At 40.4% G+C, this 13,056-nt stretch overlaps 1 protein-coding gene across 5 annotated transcripts in view; it reads left to right on the forward strand.

The window, feature by feature from the left end:
• Positions 1–13,056, forward strand: part of LOC149161328 (uncharacterized) — an 85,900-nt gene that overhangs the window by 14,907 nt on the left and 57,937 nt on the right. The window contains exon 2 of one of the 5 annotated variants that reach the window (XR_016261877.1): positions 10,466–12,289. The exons of the other annotated variants lie outside the window; for them this stretch is intronic. The gene's annotated coding sequence lies outside the window, so the exon portion shown is untranslated. The remainder of the gene's footprint in view (positions 1–10,465; positions 12,290–13,056) is intronic. 5 annotated transcript variants of the gene reach the window in all.

Raw genomic sequence — 13,056 nt, forward strand, 5'->3', positions numbered from 1 at the left:
CACTGAGACTACTCTTGACTAGAGCAAGTCACATCTCCTCCTGCGTGAAGTCTGCCCAAACAATCGCATTCAGGTAGTTGATCTCGTCCACTGATGCCTTGGACGAAAGTAGCCCACTCCTCCGTGAAACCGTTGATAGCTACACACACAAGTTCAACTTCTTGTGGCGCCTCTCCTATTGTGGACAACTCATTTCGAATATCTTGAATTCTGGTGAGGTAGGGGGTAACTCCTCCCTTCTTCATCCTAGTGGTCCTTAGCTTCGCCTTCAAGAACATCTTCCGATTCTCAAAATAATTCTAGTATAGTGCTGTGAGAGCATCCCACATTTCTTTGGCCATATTCTTGGCCACTAAGTGTGAGACCATATGATCTTGAACTCCATCAAGGATCATCTGCTTTGCCTTGGCCATCTCTTTATTATAGTTGTCTAGCTGCTGCGGGTTTGTAGGTACAACTATAATTCGTTTGGCGTACATATTTAGACCAAACTCATCTAGCAGAAATGACATCTTGGCTTTCCAAATAATGTAGTTGGATGCACCATATAACCTATCTTGATCACTAAGTCTTATTGAGGCCATTTTTTGCAATACTCACAACTGGGATATAAACAGGAATCTCCTCCTCTCCTACTTGGCTACTAGTTTTGCAATTCACACTCTCTTCTGGAATGCGTAGTCTTGCCTGTTGGTTTTGCCTCTGCAACTGGAAATTTCAGATTTCCTTCAAGATTGACGCTAGAAACCCTCTGAGGAAAATCCCTGTGTGCGCTATTTCTCTTCCACCCAACGTTTATTCTGCTACTACAAAATTGCTACAAAAACAACTGTGTGCAGATCAAGAATCTGCTTTGCGAACAAAATATTGATCTGCTCACCTACTGCCTGTTGGAATCTCTTCTGGACAAATTTGAACCTTTCCGACCACCTGCCTCTGGAAATCAAACCCCTGTCCAGTAATTTGTACGACCTGGCTACACCCTGTGCAAACCTGGAAAACGAGATGCCAAATTCCCTCTGAATCTTGACGATACTCCTTCCACCTCTGAGGTTGTTGTCTAATCAAATTTGTGTTGATACCGTGTGAAAATTTTCCTTAAATGCAACAACAAGAATTAATTCTTCTAACTGATAAAATTATGCAATTTATTTTATTATGGCAAAATAACGAATTAATCACACATGCAATTTCTTCACAATAAAAATGCCGCGGAAATAAACTGGAAATTGAGAAAATGATAGTGCGCACACAATAAAAATTTGACATAGTTATTTTTGGACAAATGTCCCTAGAAAAACCCAATGTGGGAAAACCGGTGCGACATATGAGTGTTTTATTATTATGCAACAACAAAAATTCAAAGTACAATTTGGATGCTTAATCTAGCAATCCAATCTAAGAGAAATACTGGCAAAATATCTGTGAGGTCAATACCTCAACACCACAACTGATTCTGCTTCAAAATATGCACAATCTAGGCTACACGAAATGCCCTTATGTGAGCCTCTGCGCTACAGCTGCGTAGGCTAATTCGCACTGCCTCCAAAACATGTTGAATCCTACAGCTCTGCCTGTCTCTGCCTCGGGAAGTGACTTGCTTAGTCGTTTGGAATTTATCCCGACCCTCAGCAATTGAACTGACTCTTCCTTGGCTGGATCAAACTCTCTTCTGAAGCCCCCTACGTAGGCCTTGCACAACTCCTTGAAGAAAACTCGTCCCTCTCTCAGCTGACTATTCTGGAACTGGAAATCTCTTCCGGAAATCTGCTATTGATCTCTCTCTTGCTCTTGCTTCCTTCTGGCTCGAATTCTTCCTGCTAAATGTTGCTCTCTGGAAAATCGATCATAGTCAACGACTAAGATCATTTATGAGTTGATCCATGTGACTTTCTAGAGAAATCTCACCTTTCTCAATTAATTGTTGTTAATTATTCATTGTCCCCAAGTTAAACTTAGGAAAAATTTAATTTCTGACTAATTAATTTATTTGAGATGTTTCTATGTTGATTCTAGATATGATTTCTGGGTTTTGGAGTCCTAGTGTTTCCTAGCCCCTCTTACCAAAGTCGAGACTAGAACAACATCCAATGCTACAAAAACTAACAATCCTCCTCGTCCGTGTCACGTATTTCACGTGTCGGGCACAACATCTCTGATGTGTCTGACACGAGTTTGATCGAATAGGACATGAGTTTGATTGGTGACGAACATGAGCCCTACTGGTGTCTTGAAATTTGGACGCGTGTCCAATAAAAAAGCATCTTAAAATCAATTTATTGCCTCATTCTCACGCAATTCAGTCACAAGTTTGGAGCTCTCAAAGGTTTTGAAGTGCATCTAAGTGTGATTAAGCAATGTTAGAAGGAATTCCAAGTGTTGGGAAGTGGATTTCTCCAGGTCCTACGAATGTTATGCAATTAATGGTAATGTTAAATTGTCCTCTATTTTCATTTTCATCTTTTTCCTAAATTTTTTAACATTACCATTAATTGACTCATGATGTTTGAGAGTGGTTCCGACCTCATTGGATTTCATATGGAGAAAGTAGAATTTTAGATCTCACTCAAAATCTAGCAGATTTAATAATTTTTCAGGATTTCAGGATTGGGGGGATTGCAATGTTTTCTTTGGAGTCCGTCATTTATGAGGGTATGGAGCTAGCATTTAATTAAGTGGATCAAGCCCTTTATGTACCTCGATGTTGGTGCATTAATTGTTGAATTCCTTAGTCATGACCCTAGTAAAAATGTACCCATCACTAAAACAAAATATCGTTTTGACGTGTTAAGCTTTTTCCATCTTATTTTAATGTTTGAAGGGTGATATTGATGATGAGGATCCCAATATGGGCAATGGTTTTGATGATATGTAGTTTTAGTCTTTTGTTGTAGCATGATTTTGACTCTTGTAAAAATGTACCATCACGCAAACAACACCTCAATTTGAGATGTTAAGTTTTATTTTATTCTATTTTAACATTTGGAGGGTGATATTGATGATAAGGATCTCAATATAGGCAATTGTTCTGATGACATATAGTACTAGTTATTTGTTGTAGCATGATTTTTTTGGACTCTACAGGCTATTTAGGGCCTCTTGTTGATGTATTTTTGGTTCAGAGATGGATTGCACTCTGTGCTATTTTGGTTATATGCATTAGTTGGATGATTGAATTTGTATCATCATTATGTAAATGTTTTATATATTTCATATTTTATGTATATTTCACTAATTTGTTATATTTTTTAATATATAATATATGATGGTGAATTTCCATGACACATGAGAATCTAGGTTAGGTCTTAGAATTAGACACAAACCTACTCATGTACCTCAACCATCCTACTTTACACAATGGAAAATTTCACATTAGTGAATCAATTAGCGCACATGACAATTTAATTTTTTTTTTCAACTCTTCTTTGTTGTATTAACAAACTGTAATACAATTGTCTAGGGCTCTTGTATCCGGGATAATGGCCCTCATACATCCACTGATACAAGTACATACAGCTGGGGCTTGGTGTATGTCATGTTGACCACTAATCTACCTTGAACAAGACATCCTTGACCTACTCGCTGATGTGGCACCCTGCAGCCCTTTCAGTCCACGTGTCTTGAACACATCTATTGGTCCTTTCGCTCCCAATCTGCAGCTCTGCCTTTAACAATGTTCCTGCTCCTTTAGGTCACTGAACATGGCTTATCAATCTGCCCTCTAGTTAAACCATGGTTGCGGGGGAGCGCCCCCCGCCCCTCGATCTCGCTCCCAATCCCCGTCCGGCGGGAGCAACTCGGGCTCCCGACCTAAAATTTTTGGAGCGATGGAGGGGGTTGCTCCGACAGCGATTTTTCCAACTGGGGAGTGGTCGCGGAGCGATTGCTCCTGACCGCTCCCCAGTTGGAAAAATCGCTTCCGACCAACGGAGAGCGATGCCTGCACGGCTGAGAGAGAGGTGACGACGACGTGGAGAGGGAGGGAAGGGGAGGGAAAAAGGGAGAGCAAGAGAGAGTTTGGAGAGCAAGGAGAGGAGCTTGGAGGAGTTTGAAGAGCTTGCAAGGGGAGATTGGAGGCCAAAGAGGTAGGATCTACACTCTAATCTAGCAATTTTTTTTTTAATATTCATTGCTAAATAAATAAATATTTTTTTTCTCTATTTCCCATTCCAATTCCCATTCCATTTTTTTTGCATATTCAAAACTTCAAATTTTAAACATCATGGTTATATTGCTTGGCATTTTCTTCTTTTTGGTTCCTTTTTTGGTTATTATGGTGTTGGAGAGTAGAAAAAGGAGGGTTGAAAATGAAGAAGGGGATGAAGAAGTGGGTTATAGTGGATTTGATGAAAACCCTGGAGAGGAGTACCTTGGTGAGGAGGAGCTGGAGGAGAGTGAACATGAGTCAGCTCAAAAAACTAAACAAGACCAAACCCCATTGTGGAAATATGTTAATAGGCCTGAAGCAGGGAAAGGGGGTGGAACCACTAAATTTCACTGCCCCCATTGCAACAATAATTACACAGGTTCATACACCCGTGCCAGAAAGCACCTCTGCGGGAAAAGGCCATGGGATGGAGATAAACAAATAGGAACCAAAACTTGTACAGGTGTGTCAGCAACAGATAGAGCCAAATACATAAGGGAAGAGGAGGAAGCCCAATACAAATCTAAAAAATCAAAGGGTTTCTTTGAACCAAGCTCACAATCACATGCACAAAGAACTACTTCAACATTCTCCCATGGCAGTGGATATGGAGGCACATGGTCACCAAACATCTCTTTAAGGCGTAGAACCATATCAAATTTCCTTGATGAAGGGTGTACGAATGATGTGGATTCAAAAGTTTACCGGTTTCTCTATGCATGTGGGATACCATTCAATATTTTGCGCTCACCTTATTGGCATGAAATGGTTTCTGCCATAAATGATGCCACTAAAGGATACAAGAGCCCTAGGTATGACAAGGCTAGAACTGTTGGACTTGATCATGAAAAAGCAAAAATATCACATTCATTGAGTAGAATGAAAAATTCTTGGACTGAGCATGGGGTGTCCATTGTATCTGATGGATGGACAAATGTAAAAGGCAAGCCATTGATAAGTGTTCTTGCTGTGTCTGTTAGTGGTGCCATCTTTCTTTTATCATATGATTACTCAGACAAGTTCAAGATCGACATCAACATTGCAGAACCATTACTTGAAACAATTGAACTAATTGGGCCATACAATGTCATCCAAGTCATCACTGATAATGCTTCTAATTGTAAGGCAGCGAGAGCAATTATTGAGGATAAATACCCAACATATTTTGGTCTGGGTGTTTGGTTCACACAATGAACCTTTTGATGCATGATATTATTAAGAACAAAAACTAACAATACAAATGGGTTGGTGATTTGTACAAGAGAGGCAAAGAAATGATAAAATTTATTACAAATCATAGCAATACCCATGGCCTTTTCTGCAGTCACTCAAGATTGGCGCTGTTGAAGATTGCGAAGATTAGATTTGCTAGCTATTACCTCACCTTCAAGCGCCTTTTGAAGGTAAGAGAGTCATTGGCTAGCATGGTATCAAGTCCACACTGGCAGGTATTAAAGGAAAGGGCTACAAATGCAGCTGACAGGCAAGGTTTTGAACAGGTGGAGGAGACCGCTCTTGATGGTTAGTTTTGGGCACATGTCAGGTAAGTATTGGAATTCACCAAGCCCATTTATCACATGATTCGGTTTGCAGATACAGATAAACCAGTGATTGGGGAGGTGTATGAGCAGATGGATACCATGTTGGGGCAAATAAAATATATTTTTCAGATTCCAGAAAGATGATCCCAACTTGTATACATTGATTCACAATTGTGTGTGTACACGGTGGAATAAACTTAATGTTCCACTACATGGTTTGGCGTATATCCTTACGCCTGCACCTGGGGGTGGGGATAGGGTCAAACCCCATATAGACGAAGAGGTATCTACAGGATATTTGCAAGCATTAGACAAGTTGATACTTGACAGGGAGGAATGTGCTAATCTGCATCTTGAATTAGGCAGATACTTTAGTTGCACTGATTTGTTTGGTTCCTTCCATGCAATGGAAGATAGAGACAGATTTGATGCTCGCACATGGAGGGAAGCATATGGCGGCCAAGGACTTTTGCCAAAATTGGCAAAAAAAGTTCTTTCACAGGTTGTAAATACTTCTTCTGCAGAGAGGTGTTGGAGCACCTATAGCTTCATACATTATGTGAGAAGAAACAGACTCAATGAAAATTGGGCAGAAAGCTTGGTTTATGTGCACTACAACTTGAGGTTGTTGAGTCATTACTCTGATCGGGCTTATGAGGATCCAACATATAAAATTTGGGACAACCACCCAGGGGACGATAATTTGGAGGATGGCACTATACATCTTGAAGAACTGGAAGCAAAACTTATGAGAGAGGAAGATGAAGCAACAACCATGCCACCCCCACCATCCAGTAGCAGTGCTCGAGTTCCGAGTCTTGTTCCTTTGCTGTTGCCGCCTCCATGTACATCCTCACGTGGAGGGCATGTGCCTTCTGGTTCTAGTCGTGGGTCTGTGCGGGAGGAGACTCCTAGAAGACCACCACGACCTGCTCAGAAATTAGACATTATTCATGGTGGCAAGAGGAAGATGTAGATGATAGATTTACTCGTCTTTTCTAGTTTCTAATAGTTTTTATAACTGTTGACTCTTTCATATTTATTATGATATTTTTGTAAACAATATATGACACTTTAAGTTTGAAGTTTGAAGTTGGCAACTATAACTCATTGGTAATGAATTATGAATATTATGCTTCGTGAAAGTTGAAAGTTGTTTCATTTCATTTTATAACATTTCATTTCATGTTAGATATTATTTGTTGTAATGGTTAAACTTAGCTTACAAGCTATGTCACAAGGTTCGTCGAACTTTAACCTTGAGGTTCGAATTTTGGCGAACCTTAAAAAAAAATTTGAGGTTCAGCGAACCTCATAGTCATGGACCAAGTCCATCGAGCAAAACTCATAACTTCATGTCACAACTCAAGCTTGTAATTTATCCTTGCAGTTTCCATGTCCATGATAGTATTTTTTATGTTTATTGATGTTGATTTCTTACTATTTTATCCTATAATTCATTTTATATATATATATATACGAACCTAATGGCAAACCTCATCCGAACCTCATGAAAAAATTCAAACTCAAACCGAACCTAATTATTGACGAACCCGAACCATGTGACATTGCTTACAAGTACAACTTTGGTGATCAATGATGATAAATGTTATATATTGAATTTTGAAAGCTTGAAACTTTAAGATTGATGAATCATGATTCATGAGACTCAATATGTTGTATGTTACTAATTTGTGGACGTGGTTGATGAGGATTATAACTTCTAGATGCTTGTTGTTATATGGTTCAATCTATGTTTTATTTATTTATTTATTTTTATTTTTTTTTCGATTTTACCTTGTTGTTTCTTACTTTTTGTTTGAATTGTTTGTTTATTTATATCTAATTCATCATTCTACATGTTTTTGTTGACATATATGCATCAAAATATAAAAAATCTAATATATATATATTATATAAAAAATGCTCCGGGATTTGCTCCCAAACCGGGAGCTTCTGAAAATGTCGCTCCTGCTCCTGTTTTCGCCCCCGCTCCCATGTAACCCTGAGCTGAACATTAGTCCTTCAATGTCTCAACACTTAGGGATTTCTGTTGAGTTGTTCACAACTCCATTTGTGAACAACTCTCAACTACCCACTGCTGCTCCTCAGCTCCTTTGGGACTTCTTCCCTCTAATGCCTTCCTACACTTCTCCAATGAAGACAAACTTTGGGCTGGACGTCTGCCCACTATGACTGTCAAACATCCTTCTTCAACAGTCAACTTAGGGCTGTCAATCTGGCTCTCTTGGCTGATCAAACCCTGAGCTCAACTTCTCTGCCTCTCCTAGCAGGCTTGTAGCCCTTCACAAGACCTGCACTTAGGGCACAATGGCTAACCATCTAACAGTCCTCCAATCTGTACTTTGGTTGCCATATGTCTGTCCAATCTGGACACTAATTCTTCACTGCAACTCCATCTTCAGATCTGCCCATTCTTCAGTCAATGCTTGACTGATCTTGGGCCTACAGGACTGCCCTCACCTAGGGCTTGTAGATCTGCCCATACACAGTCATTTCTGTACTGAACTAGGCCATCAAAGTCACTGCCCTCTTCTCTGCAATTTGATCCTCAAATTTTCAGATCTTGGGCTATAGATCTGCCCTCTGCTAGGGCTTCTTTACATTGCTGTTCAAGCACTGAATACCGTTTCAGATCTGCCCAGATCTAGGGCTGTAAGTCTGCCCTCACCTAGGGCTATTTCTCTGCCACTAACAGTCCATCAACTTACCTCCAATTCTGAGGTATATTTCAATCATTGTTCCGAGTAGTCTCCTGATGTTTTTGGCCCTCTGATTAGGGCACCTGAAGCTGCTGCAACTATACCCTAAACTCAGCCTCAAACTCATCAAAATCTTTGCTTACCCTTCTCCTGAGTCCTAACAGTCCTTCCAGCCCTGCCTTTGAATGATGTTCGAATCCTGTTCTCCCTTCCTTTTAGACCTTATGGCCATCCAGTAGTGAACGTACAGGTCTCGGCTTTCTTCTTAGAGCAAGAGACTCTCGGCCTGTTCTTGAGAGGGTTAACAATCATACTTATGCCCAGAACTTGATACTTTTACGCTGCTCTCAACTAGGGCTCAATGATCTCTGTCTTAAATACTTTAGGATCAGATCTTCATCCTTGCAGTGATCACACATGGGAGGGATTCTATGGCTGTTCTGAGCATCTTCTTTTAGAGGATTTGTCGCTCCTACTCGGGTTCCTGAACAGCTACAGGAATACCCTAATTCAGACCTTCAAACCAGTCCTCATATCCTGCGTTATGCCTGTCTTGAGACCTTCTCATCATCGCTGATCATAAACACTTGCAGCCTCCTTTCCTACAGCAGACTAGGCTTGCGGCCCGCCTAGATCTCTGCTAATGGGATATCGGCTCTCTGATTAGGGTACCTGAGGCTGCTGCAACTATACCCTAAACTCAGCCTCAAACTCATCAAAATCTTGGCTTACCCTTCTCCTAACAGTCCTCCTTCCAGCACTGCTTTTGAATGATGTTAGAGCCCTGTTCTCCCTTCCTTTTAGACCTTGCGGCCATCCTGAAGTGAACGTACAGGTCTCGGCTTTCTTCTTAGAGCAAGAGACTCTCGGCTTGTTCTTGAGAGGGTTAGCAATCATACTTATGCCCAGAACTTGATACTTTTATGCTGCCCTCAACTAGGGTTCAATGATCTCTGTCCTAAATACTTTAGGATCAGATCTTCATCCTTTCGGTGATGACACATGGGAGGGATTCTATGTCTGTTCTGAGCATCTTTTTTTAGAGGATTGGGCTCTCCTACTCAGGTTCCTGAACAGCTACAGGAATACCCTAATTCAGACCTTCAAAGCAGTCCTCATATCCTGCGTTATGCCTGTCTTGAGACCTTCTCCTCATCGCTGATCCATAAACACTTGCAGCCTCCTTTCCTACAACAGACTAGGCTTGTGGCCCTCCTAGATCTCTGCTAATGGGATCTCGACTCTCTCATTTAGGATCAGAGAAGCCTGTGCTCAGATCTCAGAGAACTCCAATGCATGCCCGGAATCCTCTTGCTCACACGTCCTTTTTGAGTCAGCCCACATGCTGAATCAGTCCTGAGTTCTGTGGCACCTCCATCTAACCTAACTCCTCTAGATCACCTGCACTTGATGGTCAAACTCGGCCTTTCCTGAAGCAGCCCTCCATGGCCCTCACACTAGGGCTTCCTTAGGACTACATCTTCACGGCCTCCTTGTCCAAGCGAGCTCCCTCTCATTTGATGTGTTAGCCTTGTCTTGAGGCATTCCTTAAATAGATTTCCTAAGCCTTCTTAGGAACTCTCTAGATCTTAGAGAAAGTTTCCACTTAGACTTTGGAATTTTTTTTCTTTTAATTTTTCCTTTTAGATTTTTAAATCCCATCTGGGTCTAAAACCCCCTCACTTGGGTCTTTTGCCCACAAAGTTCTTTTGTGAGGGAAATTCTCACAAACCCCAGATCTGGGCTTCTGGAATACTTCCCAGGCTACACATTTCAACATATAACATGTCCTCCGTGTCATGTTCTGGTGGGTCGTCATGTCACATGTCACGTGTCAGATACTTGCATTTTCGCGTTCATCGTGTTCTGTGTCCTCATGTCACGTGACTTAGATCATACATATTAGTGGTTTCTCCATATTTATTTGCCAATGTTTAATCTGATGTTGTTGCTTTATATGTTTAAAATTTTGAAAAAAATGAATATATTTTGTATTTTTTAATGTTTGCTGCAGTTTGCCAATTTTTGCCTTTTTTCTTGCTGATGTTTCTCAGAAAACGTTTTCTGGACCCTTGCCGAATTTTTGCTGATGCCAATGTTATGAAGATTCAACGCTGGGATATTGTGAGAGGCACCTAGAGGCATGCTGGTTCTGTAATCATTCCGCTTTTGATAAGCAAAGGAGAATCTCCAAACGTAACATCTCTGAAAGTTAATGTAGCAATCTGGTGTCCAAAATGATCTTGTACTTATTCTGAGAATTGATTCCATCCAATCATGAATTGGATCATATCTCTCTGTACTAACAACATCCCTGGTAATATCATCGTAGTCCCCACAATCAAATATTCTGGCTGTCTGTACTATATATTTTCACTGATTATTATTACAATTTCAGAACACATTTCCTCTGCCGTTGTGGAATTCCTCATAGGCCTACTTTGTATTGTCAATCTCTTCCCAAAGATTGAGGGAAGAACATTCCCATCGTTATCAATGAAACCTAATTGGCCCAACATATTTGTATATTGCGTATCCATATCAGAATCAGCCTTACATTACATGTTAAGAGAAAACAAGTTTACCCCATCATCATATCTTCCTTGGTGCTCAAGGCTGAGGCAAGCAATGTGTGGTCTGTCCCACTTTTTGGTTGTAGAAATGCTGCTGAAATTGTCAAGAAGAGGTTGCCACAATTATATTTCCTTTGCCTTCAGGCTTTCATTTCATTATCAGTGTTATAAATGGTTCCATTCTCACAGCATACAAGGAAACATCCTCCTGCTTCATTAACATCTTCAAAATTAAATTCATGTCATAATCAGCCTTACAATTACATATAAGAGAAAACAAGTTTACCCCATCATCATGTCTTCGTTGGTGCACAAGTCTGAGGCAATTAATGTGCGGTCTGTAAGATTTGTTGGCCATAGAAATGCTGCTGAAATCGTCAAGAAGAGATTGCCGCAATTATATTTCCTTTGCCTTCAGGCTGTCACTGTTGGTATCATAAAGGGGGTCCATCCTCACAGCATACGAGGAAATATCTTCCTGCTTCATTAATGTCGTCTTCTTCAGTAGTTAGATTAACGAGAATGAAAAGACAACTTATTTGCAACCCTCAGCGCACACTTCAGCTTCATTCACTTTGATGTCCATGCTATCTTGCTTTCAAGCTAAGTAGGAGATTGCATATCCGTTTCATTTAAATTGAAACCTCCATCATCAGTTATGGCAACAATTTCTTCATTATGATGGGCTTTGAATTCAGCCAATTGATGCAGAACAGAGGGCACACCTTCACCAACAATTCTGATACATATTTTTGAGCAATCTGCATCATTGACAGATTGTTGTCTGTCGTTGATGAATAGACAAAAATCTTCTTCTTGGAGCTAAGCTTCATTTTCTGCTGGTTCTTGTTCTTCAAGCTTTGATTCAGCTTCAACGTACTGCGCAATTAGCACCAGAGAACAAGCCATAGTCATAACATCTTCTGCCTGCACACTATGAAGTCTAAGGTCTGGACCTTCAACATTGCTTAATTCCTCACTCTCATCATCCAGTGTGTGTATGAGAAGCCATTGTTCACAAAAAATTTATGTTGGTTAATGTCAAGGCATCAAATTAAGGCTAGGGGCTTTTGCCTCCCATGACACCTGGTTCATTACTTGTTGTTTCATTCCATGGTCCATGTTTCCCACCTAATTGGGTAATTCTGAGGAGAAGTTTTTTCTCCTATTTGTTTAGCTTGTCAGCTATCAACCCTATAATGATCCACTAATAGCTAGCCTAAAAGGCCCTCTCTCCATCCATGCTCTAGTCAATGCTTTCTTCCATCTAGCTTACTCATCAGATGAAGGTGGTCATCGACTGAGGTACGTTAACCATTTTTGTAATCAAGTACTTTCATTTAATCTTTAAAGGCATTCTACTATGGATCATAGCTTGAATTGGATGATAGAACACTTTTGGTTGTATTCTTGTTCTTATGCTTCACTTTGGTGGTTATCCTTTGCCCCTACTCCAATGTTGCCTTCCTTGAGGCCTTTCTTTCCACTGTTTAGGAGAGGCACAAATAGGGGGCACTGATTGATGTTGTGTGTCCATGGTAATCCATACTTTACATTTGTCCCTTGTATCCACATCCCATCTTCGGATTGATTGCTATTTGTCACCTGTATTGGTTCCTTATTTTCCTCATCCTTGAGTGGGGGCCCAAAAACTTTGCACTAAAAGGTCGATGCAACAGAAATATAAGAAAAAACATGAAGCATAATGACAAAATGCAAAAGATTGGCTGGGTTATAATAAAGTGCATGGACAAAAAGCCTAGCTTGAGCTCTACCCCCCTCATTAGCTCTCACCCAATCCCTGGCTAATGCATGAGCAATCAAAATGAAAGGATCTAAGAATATCCCAACTTCGATGAACAATAAAATGCTTCATCCTTAAGGGGTCAATAATGCATAAATGAAAGTTGGTAACCCGAGCTACGCAATAAAAAGAAAATCAATGAAGAAAAAACCACACAAGAGGTGTGGTAAAAATAGGTCAAGGAGAGTGGTAACTTAGGGCCCACAATTGCACTCTATTCACATTATAATGCTCAAGAATGATGGAATTTCATAGTTGGCACAAACAC

The sequence above is a fragment of the Pinus tabuliformis genome, chromosome 5_2 (genome assembly GCF_031772625.1).
Source record: "Pinus tabuliformis cultivar Carrire ecotype Pingquan chromosome 5_2, CPIR1, whole genome shotgun sequence".
NCBI lineage: Eukaryota > Viridiplantae > Streptophyta > Pinopsida > Pinales > Pinaceae > Pinus > Pinus tabuliformis.